This window comes from Pongo abelii, chromosome 1 (genome assembly GCF_028885655.2).
Source record: "Pongo abelii isolate AG06213 chromosome 1, NHGRI_mPonAbe1-v2.0_pri, whole genome shotgun sequence".
NCBI classification, from domain to species: domain Eukaryota; kingdom Metazoa; phylum Chordata; class Mammalia; order Primates; family Hominidae; genus Pongo; species Pongo abelii.
Window position 1 is genome coordinate 62349084 of NC_071985.2, and position 19182 is coordinate 62368265.

At 38.6% G+C, this 19182-nt stretch overlaps 1 long non-coding RNA gene across 1 annotated transcript in view; it reads right to left on the reverse strand.

The window, feature by feature from the left end:
* Positions 1–202: 202 nt before the first annotated feature.
* The window catches only part of LOC112130465 (uncharacterized), a 33881-nt gene continuing 14901 nt past the window's right edge, over positions 203–19182 (reverse strand). The window contains exons 2-3 of the long non-coding RNA XR_002912722.2: positions 7367–7487; positions 203–405 (exon numbers count right to left, since the gene is read on the reverse strand). This is a non-coding gene — a long non-coding RNA (uncharacterized LOC112130465). The remainder of the gene's footprint in view (positions 406–7366; positions 7488–19182) is intronic.

Here is a 19182-nt window from a genome sequence, read left to right on the forward strand (position 1 = left end):
CTCAAAAATATTCATATAGTACCCAGTGCTTGCCAAGACCTATCCTAATCTATGATTTATGTAATTGGAATAGAATGAATGGCCCCTGACATCATGTGGTGTAAACTCCACACAGGAGACAGCTATTACTCAAATGTCATGTGACTTTGTGCCAGAAGTACACCAATGTGAGAGACCCGAGTAAGCACAGTGGCATGGAACATTATTGTCTTGCATTTTAATTCTGCCTGAGCTAACAGATGAGAGATACATATCATGGAGCAAATATCATAAATATGTTTAATTTTGAATGATCAATTTAGAAACTGTGTCTTTTCTCTGTATAGTCCTGAGCCAGAGCACATGGATTAGTCAGAAGCTTTTGTACAGGACTCAATTATCTGATGGTCCTGGGCATAGACTCATCTGGAAAAGAAGACAATTACAATAAATGATTCTCTAAGATATGTACATATTGGAAATAACAGTTTGCGTAGCAAAATCTTAAGATTCCAGTGGTAATTAAATATACTACAAATATATTTAAAGACTAGTGTTATTAATAAAAACCGCAGTCTACTGCCACCAAGTGGACGTTAATTTAGAGACCCCATTACTTTATACTTAGCCACACCTTTGGTCTTGGAATATCTCTATGGTTCCTGTGGAAATCAAAGTGATAGACATCAAACAACATTCGCATCAAGTAGGCAGCCCTCACAAGCCAAGTTCTCTCTGGACATAAATTGTACTATTTCTGCAGACTCTATTCCTAATGGAGTGTCTTTCTCTTCTTCATAAATGTTCTCTTTGTTACCCCAAATAGCAAAAATGAAAAACAAAAACAAACAACTTTTCACTTGTGCTATAAAATTTAAAATAGAAATAATCTAATATTCTGCCTGTACCTGACACTCAATGTGTTTAGTAGATTTCATTACAGTTTCGCTGCTTCATCTGATATTTTTCTCCTCCATTATGGTTCAACAAATTTTCCCTTCTGATTTCATATACCATTGTCTAAAAATCCTCATTGCTAGGTCATATTAACCTCTAATTCCCTTTTCCTCTGAATGATTTTCTAAATGAAACGACATTTTCTACCCGTGTCTCTGAGATATCATTCTCATGACCCCCAGAAAGTATGCATTGATAATATCTAAACAACCTCATTGCTTCTGTTAGATCTCACCATCTCTCAGAATTGCTGCATGATCAAGCTCTTCAATTCAGAAATTCTTCTTTCTGACCACAGCCTTCTATGATTTGATTTCTTAAGCTCCCATTTTACTTAATGGTGCCCTTTTTACAAAGAACACACTCTTGGGTGACTGGGGAGGTGGGGAGTGACTCATTATTTTTAGGTGGCTAATTTTGTTTAGATGAGTATAAGACTTAAAACTGGGACCTGAAAGATGTCAGTAACCAAGTCAGAATACCTGATTTCAAGTGTAGATTACAGAATTGAGGCCACACAGTCAGAGCTTCTTGAATAGGAATGAAGATCCCCTCTCCATTTGTTTCTGATTTTGACTTTTGTTTCTCTTTCCGCGGGGCAGATCTCTTTCTCTCCTACTGCACACAGGCTACTCCAGTGACTAGGGAAGATTACTATTACTACCAGCATCTCAGTCTAGCAATCCTCAGGGGTAAAAGTATTTCCTCCTATCAATGACCAAATAACAACCCCAGGGGACAAAATCTGATTGGTCCTGCTTGGGTCACAGGCTTATGCCTTGGACCAATCATTGTTGCTAGGCAAATGAAGTAATATATTTGGTGAGGCTTGGGTCATATGTTTAGTTTCTGTGGCAAGGGCTCAGAAGGAAGGGAACAGAAGAGTTTACCAAAATGATTAGTCAACCCACTTCACCAAGATCACTAATTTCTTTTTCTAAAACAACTTCAGGGGCTGCTTGATCTGTCACTCATGGAATTTCTGCCCTATCCTCTTCTCTTTTCCTGAAGGAATCCTTTGTTTAGCCATAATTTATGCTGTTTTATACTTTATCTCTCTTTCAAATTTTCCTTTAGTTTCTAATCATAGAAAACTCAGCAATGTGACTTCCCAATCCTAAATTATCAAGAAAATATTTGAATTGCCAGCTCTTCTTTTGAAGCTAGGCATGGGTCAACTTGAGAGCCACCTTTCCCCTATCCCACCCTAGTCAAAGGAGAAAGAATTAATTGATAAAGCACACATTTATTGAGGATGGCAGAGATTTCAGATGAAGTAGCCATCATTGGCTTAATCATGATCTTCAGGATTCACTCTCATTCTACTTAACTGTGCTTTCTTCCCCAACTTTGATCTGATAGGCATTTCTTTGCGGCTGTTGTGAGAATTTGTAATTTCATACTCATTTAGGGGCTCTTTAATTTTCTCCCAATGATGAGCTTTTGAGAAATTGAAATTGAAATGGTTTGAATCAACGTAAAGTTGCAGAAAACTTTAGTTTTATTAGCTTCCTCTGTGCCATACTTATGCAAAAAAAAGAAAAAGAAAGTCTCTACAATACATCTATTAGAGAACAATTAGATGACCAGCGAGTTCACATCAATTTATTAAAATTAAATCACTAGGACATATTAGGAAACAATATTGTTGACCTCCAGTATTCTCCTCTCTGGGTCCTAAATTTATCACCTTTTAGGGCAAATTGACTGCTCCATTTTGGATTCTGCCCAAGGCTCTCTTGATATGTAGACATTTCATTTGCATACAAAAAGGCACACTGCATGGCTGGATAAACCAACCATCTGGCCTAAGCAATTTATCTGGATTATTACTGAACTGTACAAAACTATGTAAATATATATTCCTAAAATTCCAATTGCTCCCTTATCCATCTGCCTTACTGCCTTTCCCTTCAGCAACCCTGATTGTAGAAAGGATCATTTGCTTCCTCAACCCCTGACACACAGACACATGGATACATATGCACATATCTTCCTGCTCTATTGACTGTTGCTCGTGAAAGTCCAGTCATAAAGCCAGGCCGGTTGGTCCACTGCCAACGTATGCTGGTCAGACTCAGTCAGACTTCGTAGCTGATTAACATGCCTTTTACTAATCTCTAGTTAAATCCCCATCACATTGTCTCATTTTTCTAAATGCTCATTCCAAAATGTTTGCATTCTCTTCCAGTCCTGGATTTCTTATTCTCGAAGGTAATTTATTTTATAAACTCAGCACTAGGTTTGAATAAATAGTTTAATGCACCTGTGTGTTATTTTTGACATTATAGATAACTTGATATAGGAACTCATTATATGACGTGAGTTTAATTTTTTATAATTAAACTATGGTTGTGTGTCTAAAGTTCTTTTTTTTTTTTTGAGATAGAGTCTTGCTCTGTCGCCCAGGCTGGAGTGCAGTGGCACAATCTAGGCTCACTGCAACCTCTGCCTCCTGGGTTCAAGCCATTCTCCTGCCTCAGCCTCCTGAGTAGAGTAGCTGGGATTACAGGCGTGCTCGACTACACCCAGCTAATTTTTGCGTTTTTAGTAGAGATGAGGTTTCACCATGTTAGCCAGGCTGGTCTTGAACTCCTGACCTCAAGTGATCCTCCCACCTTGGCCTCCCAAAGTACTGGGATTACAGGCATGAGACATCGCACCTGGCCTAAAGTTCTGAATTAAAAGACCTCTTTAATTATTATTAAGCAAAACTGGATTTAGGAGATTCCAAGTGATACCTTTAATTCACTACTCTACGTCCTTATTAATAAATATATATTAAAAAAACCTATACAATATAGTTTATTTACAGCATGGAAGAGCAGAGACTCTGAAGCCAGACTGCCTGAGTTCAAATCCTGACACTTCTACTCAAATATGTGTGAGTGACTTTGGGCAATTTACTTACTCTTTCTGTGTTTCTATTTACTCATCTACAACAATAATTTCTACCTCATCAAATTAAGTTAAAAAAAACGCTTAGTTAACATTTGTAAATAGCTTAGAAAACACTACATTTGAAAAATAAACATTCCTAACCTACCTTCCACAAAAAGAAAGCCCACCTGCTTGCTCTTAATCTGTTGATATATAACTTTATTCCACACTTGGACTTAATGTGTTGATATATGACTTTATTCCACACTTATTCTTTCATCACAGGTGCAATTCCTGAAGTTAATACCCACTTTCTCACCACAATTCACTGGCCCAACTCTTTTTACAGGCAGGTCTGCGTTTGAGGAGTTGCATCATCAATTTGGTTTATTTCAGTAGATGAATACATTGGAGTTTGGGGTAAAAGTTTTAGCCAATAATAATGAGTAACCATTTGGCTGTTTTTTTATGTATCTCACTACAACATTGGCTATGGCCAATGGCAAGCTGAGGATCCAGGACATCCAGTGTCCAGGCTATGTGCTCTCAGGGACACAACTATCAATACTGCATCTCCATGTCTTCAACTCCCAATTCTATCCACTACACTACCCACAGAAATTTGTATTCTACCCATAGTATTCCACCGAAACTGTTTTTCCAAAGTTATTGATGGATAATCTAATAGTTAAAGCTATCTTTCTTATTTTTACCACATCATTAGAACTTTGTTAGTTCCTTGTTCCTTAGATTTTTATAACACTCTCTTAATTGTTGGAGTGTTTTTCTCATCATTTTTTTTTTGTCATCTTTATGGGCTCTTCCTTCTGTGCCCCCTACTTAAACCCTTACTTCACTGTATGTTGAAATCCCCCTGTTTATTCTGCCTTTAATCTCTATGCTTTTGAAACTGCAAATTTAGGCTCAATTTTCTTATTTCACTCCCAAATTATGGCCATAGCCCAGTGGTAATTATGTCTGTATCGTTTTTTCCCCAGATTACATCATCACGATACTAAATATTTCCTCTGCACCTCTAGTCTCATCCCTTTCAAAGCCCTAAAGTAATTTACCTAAACAAATAGTGCTCTCATAGGTCTATATAATCTATAGAATAAATTCTAAATTGTATAATAGAGTCCACATGACCCTCCACATTCTAGAATCTTTCTATCCCCGATCTTGCTCCGCAACATTTCTTGCCTTGCACATTGCTCTCCAACATCAAAAAATATGTGGTATGGTTCACGAATAACACATACGGTTTTGTTTTGCTTTGTTTTTAAACCTCTTGCATTTGTATGTCATCTTCTCTGCCTGGAATAACTTTTCAGTGGCTTTATCTGCATCCTTTAACAAGATACAGTTTTCACATGTCAATTCCTCCAACAGCTTCTGATCAGCCTGTCTCCCAAGCCTGGGTTAAATGCCTTCTTTCATTGCTCCCATGGTATCCATTTTATGTATTTCGTGGGATATTAATTGAATCTTAGTTAAACTATACTCTTTAATACTTTAGGTGTTCTTTGATGGCAGAAACAATCTATATATACATATCCCCAGTTCTCCCAAAGCACTTGTCCTTTAAAAGGCACTCCATGATATTCATTGAATGGATGAATAAATGATTCAATGAATGAATAGTTGCATAGGGGCAGCAAAATCTCAAGAAATTGACCCTTGAAATATACTCAGTGATCTCCTTTGTGAAATTCTAAAACCTTATTCAGTCCAAAGACACAACGCTAGTTATGCTGCCCTCGTGTTTCTTTCATACAGAGATAATGAATCATGCCGCATTACAGCTCTTAAGACCTTACAGCAAATGCACAATGCCCTGTAGGACATTCATCTTTCATACTGCATTGTATTTTTAAATGATAATTGTTGTCATAAATGTTCTTACTCACATTTCAGCTAGTTAAAAATTTTGCCTGCCTCAATAAAATGAAAGATGCCAGATTGTTTACAGATGAATTAATCATGACATTATCTCTGAAACTTTTAAATTACATCAATTACATTGCATTTAGCATCACAAATAACCTGCATATTAAACAAATAGAATCTTTTCTCCTATTAATAAAGATTAAATCATTAACTACCACTACTTGAATAGCAATGTGACTGCAGTCAATGGCTCCCAAGACAGAAAAGAAATCTTACTCTGTCACAAAGTATATGCCATCCTTTCAGAGACATCATCAATCTTTATGGAATTTGGGAACATTTGCTTTCTTTAAGAGTGTTCATCTATGGATTGATTATACCATTTCGACGTGGTAGGCTGCCTAATGTTGAGAGCTCAGGAGAGCTATGTAGAATAATTCCACATTCAAAAATCCAATTCTTAGGCAATTTTGTGAAGCATAAGACAAGCATGTCTTTTCAGTTTCCAATTTAACTTTTTAGATACTTAAAATATTTGGATTTAATTGATCCATGTCTTTCAAGCGGTGGTTTTCAGATGTCTAAATCAGGTCAGGTAGAGCCTTCAAACATTATGTCCTGTCCTTTTTGTGAATTCTGCATGACTATACAAGAAAGACAGAAATCATTAAATAAAAATGTTGTTAAAATATACTGGTCTCAAAATATTGGCAGAAGTAGCCTTTAATTTATCTTATCAAGTTAATTTTTGTTACTCTTGTGAACCTGAATATCTGAGACAGGTCTCAGTTAATTTAGAAAGTTGATTTTGCCAAGGTTGAGGACATGTGCCTGTGACACAGCCTCAGGAGGTCCTGATGACATGTGCCCAAGGTGGTTGGGCACAGCTTGGTTTTATACATTTTAGGCAGACATGAGACATCAGTCAATAAATATAAGATTTACATTGGTTCCGTCCAAAAAGGTGGGACTACTCAAAGCAGAGTTGAAGGAGAGAGTAACCATTTCGTGCCTTTTAAAAGGGGAGAGAAAACTGAAAATGGTAAGATGCAATAAAAGTTAAACTTTGGGTTAAAAAAATTAAAATATCTTATGATTTATTAACAGTCGATCAACCTTTTAAGAAAATTTCATTGTTCTAAACAATTCTTAGGAAAACAAAACAAAAAAAACCATGAAAGCCTTTTAAATACACATATGTGCCCATGCGCGTGTGCGCACACACACACACTCTCTCTCACACACACACACACACTCACACACACACACACACACACACTCACACACACACACTCACATATCTTGGATGTTAGCTTTTAATTAAGCTGACTTTTAACCATTGAGGTCCTTTATAAAAAACTTTTTAAATCTCATTACCATATTTCAGCTAGGACGAATTGCTGCTATTTCAGAAGTACCAAGTATCAAACCAGAAAGGGCTTGATTTAGGAACCAAACCCAGGCTGTTGTGGTGAAAAAAAGAAAGCAGAACCTTAGCTATGGAACTGCAGCATGGGCGACAGCCATTGCTCTTTCAGTTTGGCCTGGCTACCAAATATGTGGCCTTGTTATGTAAATAAAGCCCCTTAAGTAGTCAAAATCAAAAATCTTTCCTTTTTTTTTCCTTTTGTTGGCTGTTTTTCTCCCCCCACCACCCTACCTTTTCTTTTGTGTGTGTGGGAGTTTAGCCACTTCAGAGGACTTGTTCCCCATAATTGGAAGCTTTCCTTCGGATTTGATCAAGTCGGGTATAGAGTTGGTCAAACCCAATGGAAAAAACACTGAAACAGTAACAAAAACAGAAACAAACCAAAGTTAAGCAAAACAATTGCACAACTTAGACAATTATGGAGTGCTCTAATGGTAAGGAGAAATTAAGACCAGCTGGTTGTTAAGCTTAACTTTAGCAAGACAAACCCCAATTCAGTCACTTACCTAGGGATGGGGAAGCAGGAAAAAACTCAAGCTCATTTTCCCTGCTGAACGCTAGCTCAAACTCCTTAAAGGAGTTACCTGCCTTCCAACGTCATGGAAGCAGGAAAAACTTGCCTTCTTTGTATTGAAAAAAACTAAAACTCCCCAAAAAAGGAGTTGTACAGCAAAATAAACTTTAGATCACAATCACATTTTGGGAGATGATGAATTCTCTGGAGGTGGTGCTTCCAGGACTCAGCAAATTGTCCTATTGGTTTGAGCCATAAAGATATCTCAGGCTGGTACCAAACACTGATAGGAGATTTGCCAAAGGTCAGGGGCACCTCCACTCAGAATCCCTTCATGGTTACCAAAATATGAACTTCGAATATCCAAGACAGCTCTCAGTTAATTTAGAAAGTCTATTTTGCCAAGGTTGCCGACACGTACCCATGACACAGCCTCGGGAGGTCCTGACGACATGTTTCCAAGGTGGTCAGAGCACAGCTTGGTTTTATACTTTTTAGGAAGATGTGAGACATCAATCAAAATATGTAAGATGTACATTGGTTCTCTCCAGAAAGGTGGGACAACTCGAAGCAGGGAGGGGGCTTCCAGGTGAGAGACAAATGGTTGCATTCTTTTGAGTTTCTGTTTAGCTTTTCCAAAGGAGGCAATCAGATATGCATTTATCTCAGTGATCAGAGGGATAACTTTAGAATGGGAGGCAGGAGGCCAGGTGCGGAGGTCCACAAGTGTAATCCCAGCACTCTGGGAGGCCGAGGTGGGCAGATCACGAGGTCAGGAGTTTGAGACCATCCTGGCCAACATGGTGAAACGCCGTCTCTACTAAAAATACAAAAAATTAGCTGGGCATTGTGGCGGGCACCTGTAATCCTGGCTACTTGGGAGGTTGAGGCAGGAGAATTGCCTGAACCCAGGAAGTAGAGGTTGCAGTGAGTTGAGATCGTGCCACTGCACTCCAGCCTGGGTGACAGAGCAAGACTCCATCTCAAAAAAAGAAAAAAAAAGGAAAAGAAAAAAATGGGAGGCAGGTTTGCCCTAAGCACTTCCCAGCTTGCCTTCTTCCTTTAGCTTAGTGATTTGGGGAACCAAAGATTTTTCTTTTCACACCCTTAATATATCATAAAATGTTAATAAAATCAAAGGCCCTCCAAAATCAAATTCCTCCTATGATCCCTAAATATAAAACTAAACCATAAAAAAGACAATTACAACATATAGCTAAAGCTATAAAGGAAAGGTCTGGCACCACACCTTCCCTTAAGTGTGGGATTTCTTTGACAAAACATGAAAGAAGCTTCAATCTCAGGCCCTTGGAAGCTGCTCCTTTGGCTATTCTTTGCAGCCTCCAGTTTCACCTTACACAAACTTAATGGGCTTCTTAGTAGACAAGAGAAAGGAAATTTAGAACAACTGGCAACCCCAAACGCCATAGAACTGTAATTAAGACTCTGGCAAGAGTGAAAATAAACACTAATTCCCAACCACTCAGCGTGTACCATAGGTGTTCAGGTTTTGTATCAATTAAAATATGGCTTGGATGGATTTGGCCTTGATAGTATCCTATTTTCTCCCCATTCACTCAGATGAACTTCTTCTGAGGTCTTCAGGAAAGCAGGCTGTAAGAAATCAAGGAAATAAAATCTAATGAATCTAATGTTGGTGCACAGAAAGCGCCTGCTACAATTAAGTTGACCATAGGTGCCAGCTTGCTCAGTTGATACCTGTTTGCCCAGTATGAACATTGATAATATCGACTTTGGCTCAAAGGTGTGTCATTTCAAATGATGTTCCATGGTCACTTAAGATATAGTCCTTGCTAGTGTAACTGCCTTTGCAAAAATTACAATAATGGCAGTGAAGATCTGATCTGGCTAAATCCCATCTTTCCTTTGGCCTTCAAGCTGCCTTTAATTATTCCTGGGCTTAGGCCAAGATAACTTTGGGAGCCATTTAGTTTATAGTTTAAATGATAATAACCCTTCCCCAAAACTCAACCACCTTTGTAAAGTTAATGAGACACCACCAGACTAGGTGGATGGATAAGCCTGAATTCTGCTAAGTGTGGACATAAACAGTTGCCAGCCATTATATACAAGTGTTCACAAGATATGCAACTTCCCCAAGTATTCCTGCAGATAACATCACCATTGTGGAACCTAAAATTAGCCTTTTGAGATATCTTTTCAGGTTTTTTTGTATGTTGGACACCAATGGCTCCGCCTGGACCCACCAACTCCTCCTGTGGCCCCACAGAGAAGTGACTCAGCATGCAAGAGGACCATTTCCCACATGGTTATGCCTCCAACCAATCAGCAGCAAGCACACATTGCCTAACCGCCCAAACCACCTCCCCCAAACTACCTTGGAAAAATACTAGTCCTCAAATTCTCTGGGAGACTAATCTGATTGATAATAAAACTCTGGTCTCCTGTTCAGTTGCCTCTGTGCAAATTAAACACTTTATTGCAATTCCCCTGCCTTGATAAATTGACTCTATCTGGACAGCAGACAAGAAGAACCCATTGGGCGGTTACACTAGAGCAGCAACACCAGCCACTAGAATACCCATGGTAACAGGCATGATGCTGATGTAACAGCTAAAACCAAGGTCTCCTCAAGGTTACCCTTTAGCAATGTTACCTATAGCAACAAGGGCAATAGTAGGAGCATTAAAGTATAGAGTTGAGATCAACACTAGTGGCTCCTGAAGGCAATCTTTCCAGGACCCTGATTTAGGAAAGCCTGGATCATGCCACAGGAGGAGGAATAAGGGTGAGAGATGTTGCCAACTCACTTGTGCACTGGTGAGGGCTGAAGACTAGAGACTAATTTAAATAGCATGTAGGTCATGGCTGGTATCTGAGAGGGAGAGAGCCTTTCCAAGGTTTATCCTTATGAATCTTTTAGATTTTGAGCATGTGAATCTAGATGTATTCAGGAATGAGAATGACATTCAAATGATGTTAAAAACAGCATGCAGAAAATCTAGATGGAAAGAAGAAAAAATGGTTAAATATGTTATAGTATATTTTATTCCAAATATTATACAAAGTAAAATTATTTTGTAAACATTGTGACATGAGGTTCTAGTTCAAGAAGGCTGACTAGAGACCAGACACCAGTTGTCATAAGAGGAACCAAGATTACTTACTTGTAATCATAACTCAAATAGAATATCAAGGGGAAAGTGTTGGAACCTAGTGCAGAACTCACATGAAGAAGCTGGGGCACAGAAAAAGAGAAAAGCAAGAGGCTGACAGAAATCAGCTGAGAACCCCAGGCAACTGGTATTTCATCAGAAAGATAGGTGGGAGTGTTTGGGCTCCCCTAATCCCTGTGGCTGACTTCTGATATCTGAACTGTCAGACAGCTCCTCTACCTTTGTGAGCCCAAACACTGGTATAGGCTGGTATAGACAGCAAATTGGTGATTTTTTGAGGGCATTATCAGACTACCAACTCACTACAGGTTATTCACCCTCCTTCTAACTTGAGCAGTGGTGACCAGGCACCATACTTTTGGTGAAGCTATCAGATAACTGTGCCTTACCCAGGGAATCTCAGCCCTTGTGTCTCCATATCACGGGAACCCCTGCAGACATTCCCTAGTGCCTGCTCAGATTATGTCAGCTGCAAAGGACTGGCTGGACCTAAGGAAGCTGCAGAATTTCCAGGGGTCTATCCCCTGGGGAGGGCGTCTGTCCCTGGGGAGGCAGTGCTGCTACTAAAAGAAGGGAGAGTGCAGCTCGCAAAGGGAGTACCTCTTGGGACAAAGAAAACCAGATCATGTGCTTTTCAGTGCCCAAGTGTTCCCCATTTGTGATCTGTAAATGATGGTCCTGCTTCCAGAAGAGATATAGGTGCTGTGGTTGGCTCTGCAAGGGAGGACTGTAGTTCCATTCCAGTGGCCAAGCAGCCTCTGTGCTCAGGCCCAGGCATAGAGAGGGGTATTCTCCCTCTGCTCACTGCTATAAACACAGGTGTGGCCACTCCCATAGGAAGTTGGCACAAGTATGCTGGAGGACAGCCTTTCTGAGGTAACTAGGGGTGGCTGCATCCCCACTGGCAGTGTTCACACTAGGCCCAGAGTTATGTGAAAGGTGGGGCCCTGTCCCCTCTCTACACAAAGCATCAGCATTCCTGTAGTGGAGAGCTAGAGGGTTTTGTGTCTGGGGCTGAGTGGGGAGGTTCTGTACCACAGCCATTTTGACAATGAGCTTACAAGGCAGGTGTCTTTTATCGCCCTTGGCAACATTGCAGCCTGGATATGGACAGGAGTGTCTGACAGAACTGTGTGTCCTGAGTACCAGGATAAGGGTGTGACAGGCAGGTGTTCCTGCCTGTCCAGGCAATAGAGCTGGAGCAATCCCACCCCCGTACTCTGAGGATATCTCAACACATTTCACCATGAGCTTCCCAAGCACCTCTGTCAGGGCTGGTGCTTGTGCTTGCCAGTGGGGGATCCAAGATGAGCTTGTGCAGTCCAGCTCCAACTAGCCTCATACCCTTCTGTGGAGCTGAGTGGGAGCCCAGGCCACTGAGCATTCCGCAGACCAACCCATTGCCTGATCCAACAAAGAGCTTCTCCATGTAAACAAAGAACGAGCATCAATCCTTCCAACGAGCATCAGTCCTTCCACTACCACCACACTTGGTTCTTACATGAAAGAACCACCTACTGGCTTGGAGGTTAAACTATACAACCCAATACTAAATCTGCTGACACAAGTGCACAGCGCATGGGAACAAGATAAGAAGCTTCTGGAGACCTCCACCATTCTGACCCTGCAGGAGGCCATGAGCCTGCTCACATGCCCCAGTACATTGCTGCTACAATCAGCATTTGAGAAAGTCACCACATTAAGGATATATACACCAAGGCTCTACATACAGAGTCTTTACCACAGAAACCACTCAGAACCAAAGCCAAGTGACCCTATGGAACATACATTATAGTCATATCCTCAAGGGAAGAAAAAAGTTCCATCCAAATAAAAAATTCAAAAATAAGAAGGGAAAATAATTTCTCCCTATGAGAAGGAACCAGTGAAACAATTCTGGAAGCAAGAAAAAACAGAGTGTTATGACACCCCTGAAGGATCACACTAACTCTTTAGCAAAAAATCCTAATGAAAATCAAATCTTTGAAATATCAGATAAATAATTCAAAATACTGATTTTAAAGAAGCTCAATGAGATCCAAGAGTAAGCTAATAAAAAAAAATACAAAGATATCAGAAAATCAATTCAGGAAAATGATCAAAAACTTGCCAAAGCAATAGATATTTTTTAAAAAGACAACTTCTAGAAATAAAAAGTTCATTGAGGGAATTAAAAAATACAGTAAAAAGCTTTAACAATTCACTAGACGAAACAGAAGTAAGAATCTCAGAGCCACCATGGAATACGACTCAGCCATAAAAAATTTGAAATGATGCTACAATTATGTCTTTTGCAGGAACATGGATGGAACTAGAGGCCATTATCTTAAGCAAAATAACTGACAAACAGAAAATCAAATACCAAGTTCTCACTTATAAGTGGGAGCTAAATAGCATACACATGGACAGAGAGAGTGGAATAGGCATTGAATACTTGGGAAGGTGGGAAGGTGAGAGGAGGGTAAGAAATCAGAAATTACCTAATGGGTACAATGTACACTATCAGGGTGATGGTTACATTAAAAGCACAGACTTCACCACTATGCAAAATATCCATGTCACAAAACTGTGCTTGTACTCTCTAAATCAATTTTTTAAAAATATTGTGAAATTATATAGAAAAGTAGTTATAATGTTAAGTGAATAAAATATTTTACATATGCATATGAATAATATCATTATGGCTATATTAAAATGTATGCATGGAAAAACTGGAAGAACATTAAAGAAAATGTAACTAATGATTATCTTTTAGTAGTAAAAGTATGGGTGGAATTTCCCTAAATTTTACTTTTTTGCATTTTCTTAATTTTCTTGAATAATCCTTACAGTTTCCACAATGTAAGCTTCCAAAATGAATCTTCTACTTTGGTTGTTGTGCATCTATTGAACAAAACTCAAAGAAACAATAAGCAGACTTCTGTCCAGGTTCTGTCTTCTTAAAACTCTAAAAGGATTTTTTTTTAAATAAAGGACATTTCTCTATTGCATTAATTTTTTTCCACTATCTTCCTTCACAGAAAAAACTCTCCAAAGAATCATATACACCTACACCATGTCTGTATTTTATCATCTTGCTTCCAGCTTCCTGACGTGCTTAAATCTGACTTCTCACTTCTTCTACCCTTGTATGGTCATGAGTTACTTCAGTGTCACTAAATCCAATGAACACTTTTTCAGTACTATCACTTCATCTCTCTCTTCTCCTTGAAACATAGATTTCATTAAGTTTCCATGATACCACGCTTATGATTTTTCTCATTACTTTGGTGTTTGGCACTTTTTAGTCTTATGTGTCAGCTTAATCTTTTTTGTCTAAACTTCAAATAGGCAAAAGTTAAATGGTCAGTCACAGACTCTTCTCTCACTCTATACTGTTGTGGAGATTACAGTATCTATCTCCATCACTTTAATTATCAAAATTAGGTTGGAAATTCACATATTTATTTTCCTGACATTGTTCTCTAGCCTCATTTGCAAATACCCAACTGTCTACTCAACATGTACACTAAGATGCTATCTATGTACTGCACCACAATCTTCAAACTGAAATAATGTCATTGGCCCCCTTCTAATAAGCTCCATCCCTGGTGTCCTTTATATTGCTGAATGATACAGTCATCCACCCAGTTGCTTAATCAAAAAATCAGCAGGTTATATTTGTTGTCTCCATCTCATCTTCAAACTTATTCTAGCACCAAGTCCTCTTGATGCTATGTCACAAATAAATCTTCAATTTGGCCACCTGTCTGCATCTGCCTTGTTGAAACCAAACATAGCTTTTATGCTCACAACCAAAACCATCTCCTAATCCTCATGATGTGTCACAACATCAATTTCATGGATCGGCATTTCGAAAATAAAATAAAGTAGAATGGAATAATATAGAAGAGAAGAATAGCAAAGAGGAGAGGATATTGTATAAATTGTTAAGCATTTTTATAAAAATTTTGTTTCAGCCGCAAGTGTGCTAGGTCCTACATGTGGTTTGTTGTAAAAACTATTGTTATTTATGTGGGTAGCATTAACAACAGACTAGAAAAACACTGTCCTAACTAACTACTATGCTTTTCTTTTGCACTTTCTAACCTGTTCTCTAAATTTCCAAAAATGCTACAAGAATAATCTTTAACAACTGCATATCTGATTATGCCATTACCCCATATAAACAGTCCCTGTGCTTTCCTAGTGCCTTTTGAATAAAATCCAAAGCCCTAACCATGTCAATTTAAATTCTGCACTATCAGGCATCTTCCTCTCTCTGAAACTTGCAGGACACTGTTCCTCACTTTCAGTAATCAAAGAACATTGATCATCTTTGTGTTCAAAAACATTCTGCATTCTCTGGCCTCTGGTCTTATATTCTGTACTCTCCTTGAGATCTGAACCTGTTTATCCTTCAACTCTCAAGATCTTCCAGTTATGCAGATCTCAGCTTCCGCATTGCTTTCTCCTGAAAGTTTTGCCAAATTTATCCAGATTCTTTTTCCTGTTTTGTGTTCTAGTAGCCTGTTGCTCTTAATGTTGTTAAACTTAATATGTAATCAGCCTGCACCCTGTACACAGCAGCTGACTTCCTTGAGGACTGTGAGTTTTCCCTGGAGAGTGGTTACTATCTTGTTTGCTAGACCAAGTGCTCAGCATAGTCTCTGCCTTGTAGTGAGCACTCAGTAAGTGTACACTAAATAAATAAATGAACTTCATGAAAAATATAAAACCCACCAAAAGAAACTCTTTGTATTTCCCATCATAAAATCTACAAAAAATGCACTTATCCACACCCATTTTTTTTTCCTCTCTGAGTATGTGTATTTGTGTATCCCTTTTCTCATCTAAGGTAATCATGCAGTGTTGTGAATCCCATCACTATCTACCTCTGAGATAACTCACTCTATTGATTATACCCTTTATCTCATTTGTATTCATTCTTTCCATTACTCCTGGATCTTTCTGGTTAGATTTTATACATGTTTATAATACTTCCGTCTTAAAACAATCAAATAAATGAACAAAGCTCTTGAAACTCTAGATCTCCCTTCAACTACCAATCAATACTAATTTTAAGAGTTCTGCTGAAAGGAGAGACTTGCACAATTGCAGAAAGTTTATTTGGGAGGTGATTTCAGAAAGCTGCAATGAATGAACAGAAAAGGAAAAAAGGTCAACATAGGAGCACTGTATCCTGGTCATCAAGACGGGACCTTCTAAGAGAAAAGAGAATACCTTTCAGAACTGTGTGCCTGAAGGATGGCATTTGTCCACTAGCTCCTCTAACCCAGAGATTAAGAGTCCTTTAATCTCTGGGTTAACACCACTGAACTGCAGAGCCATGCCCATTCACTCAGCAGCAGAGTAGGCTCTCAAACAAAAGCAGAACAACTCGCAGCATGCCATTTGGGACTCTGCTATTTGTCCTCCCAATGTGTTTCAATCTGAACTCATGACGTATCACTCTACTGGCATTGCTCTCAACACTGGCAACTTGTAGGAGATAAACAGAGAGATATCAATGCACCAGCACCAAACATCACAGTTCAATCAATGGCAGCACATGGTGCAGAAAAGCAGTAGTTTAGGAGATGATATGGTGGTCCAGTCTTGATTTTCTCTGACCTTCAGCAGTATTTGGCTCAGTTGCCCACGTACTTCTTCTCAAAACACCGTCTTTCCTTTTTTTTTTTATTTCCATGACATGATTTTCCTTGTTTTCCTGAAATTCCCTTGTGGCTTTCTCAGTCTCCTATGCAGATTTCTGTTACTTTAAACATTGAGGTTTCTTAGGATTAGGACCTAGACTCTGCTCTTCACATTTCATTCTTTCATTTTTAATGCCGCCTCATTGTTCTATAGCTCTATTTTCTTTTTTACAATTACTTGTTTAATGTCTGCCTATTTCACAAGATTGTTATTTCCAAAGCACCATATTTTTCTCAACCACATCATAAAGCACAAAAGAGAAATACATTACATCTACTTAATCAGGAGTCCATGGTTTTTGGCCCTACCACCCTCTGGACCTGCCCAATTGCTCTCCCATTCACAGTTGCCTGTCCTTGTAGAAACTAACCACAGGGAAAATAGGGCAAGCCTATGATTATTCAGCAACATATATCACTAGTCTCAGTAGAGTGCCAAAAGCCATTTAAAGCCCACCTTCAGAATCATTTTCAAACACTATTTGGCTCTTCACAGTGATATTTACTTATAAAATAACCCCATCTTCAATCATCAGCAAGTAGTGAAGTGTGATTAAAGCATCATTGGCTGGATTTTTGGTTATGGAAAAGATGGAACAACTCCACTTTTTAAAAAAGTGCAAACAATATAATAAAAGTATTAGATGGTTTCTGAGGGGAAAAAAAAGTTTCTTTCCTATTCAGTTTTTATACATTATAAACAGGTAAGGAAAGCCCATCTAGGACTTGGAAATGCTGATGAAGCAAAAATTGCTGGTCAATTAGGAGACAAACAGTTCCTTCAAAAGAAAAACAACACTTGTGACACTTCCTTTGTTGTGATAAAAGGTTTGCGGTGGTTATAGGGGAAGTGATGCTTACTAGGTAAAAAAATTAATTATATTCAAATGTGCATGTGTCATGGGTGAGTGGACTGAAGATTTTTCTGGACCAATGTAATATTTTGATGAGCATACAGGAAGACATATGTACGTATACATTTTGAATATTTACTGAGGGAGTTTATTATCTCTAACTAACTTAGAATATTACATTTAATTATCTAGGTAAAGCAATGAACTCAAAGCCACTAATAGATTATTGGTGTATATAAATGCAGAGTCTAAAAATAGCTAAGCCATCATAAATATTGTTGTCATGATTTATTAATTTAAAGTACTAATGAGTCATTAAAACTCTTCTAACTAGCCTCTGTCATCAATCAACAAATATTCACTGAACAGTTATTAGGTATCTTCATGCTCCCACTTTGCTATAGAATAGCACAGAAAGGAAAAGACAACAAGAACCAATTAATTCTAGATAGGAGACTAATCTAAAATTTTGAATTATTTGCCTTGGGTATGGACATTGATCTTAGAAAGGAAAATTTAAAAGACCAAATTGCTTTACAATTTACTGCAGATATTCACAAACAAACAAAGCTGCTAATTAATGCAGTAGCCATGCAACAAATAAAAGGGATTGGGCATGGTATGAAAAACAGAATAAACAAGTATTCTGTGCTTCTGAAGAAAAATCTGTTTCTAGGGGAATCTACCATTGTTTTGGTGCTACCTTTGCTCTGACAAAAATGATGAGACTTTTCTCTCCTAATTTACACTTCTTTTTTATTCTTTTTATTCTTCTTGTGTGTGTGTGTGTGTGTGTGTGTGAGACAAGTTCTTTCTCTGTCACCCAGGCTGGCATGCAGTGGCATGATCATGGCTCACCACAGCCTCAACCACCTGGGTTCAAGCCACCCTCCCATCTCAGCCTCCCAAGTAGCTGGAGCTACCAGTATGTGCTACCACACCCAACTATTTGTTTTTACTTTTCGTAGAGACAGGGTCTCGCTATGTTGCCCAGGCTGGTCTCAAACTTCCAGTCTCAAGTGATCCCCCTGCCTCAGCCTCCCAAAGTGCTAGAATTACAGATGGAAGCCATTGTGCCCAGCCAAGTCTCATTTTTTAACTAGGCTAATTCAAACTGACTTTTGTTTCAAGTGACATGAGGACAAGCATTTTAATATATAGTGATCCCAAGCATGTGGTTAAAGTGTCAGTGTCCCACTACAAAATTTTTATACTAAATTTTTCCCAAAAAATACCTTTTCATCAAAACATTTATTTCCTTTATAGATAGACTATTTCCTTATATTCAAAAGTAAAGGATATTATGATTTGACAGAATATTTGGTGAAAACAGTAGTTAATTAACTTCTACCCTATCCATGTAAAAGTGTTATAATAAATATAAATATACTCGGAAAAAGCACACATTTTATAATATAAAAATGTTTTATAAATAAATAGTTCATCTCTGTGTTAGTTCATTTTCATACTGCTATAAAAAACTGTCTGAGATTGGGTGATATATAAAGGATAGAGGTTCAATTGACTCACAGTTCAGCATGGCTGGAGAGGCCACAGGAGACTTACAATCATAGCAGAAGGCAAAGGGGAAGCAAGACATCTTCTTCCCAAGGCGGCAGGAAGAAGTGCTTAGTGAAGGGGAAGAGGCCCTTATAAAACCTTCAGATCTCATGAGAATTCACTCACTATCAAGAGGACAGAATGGGGAAAACTGCCCCCATGGTTAAATGACCTCCACCTTGTCTCTCCGTTGACATGTGGGGATTATGGGGGTTACAATTCAAGATGAGATTTCAGGTGGAGACACATCCAAACTATATCAATC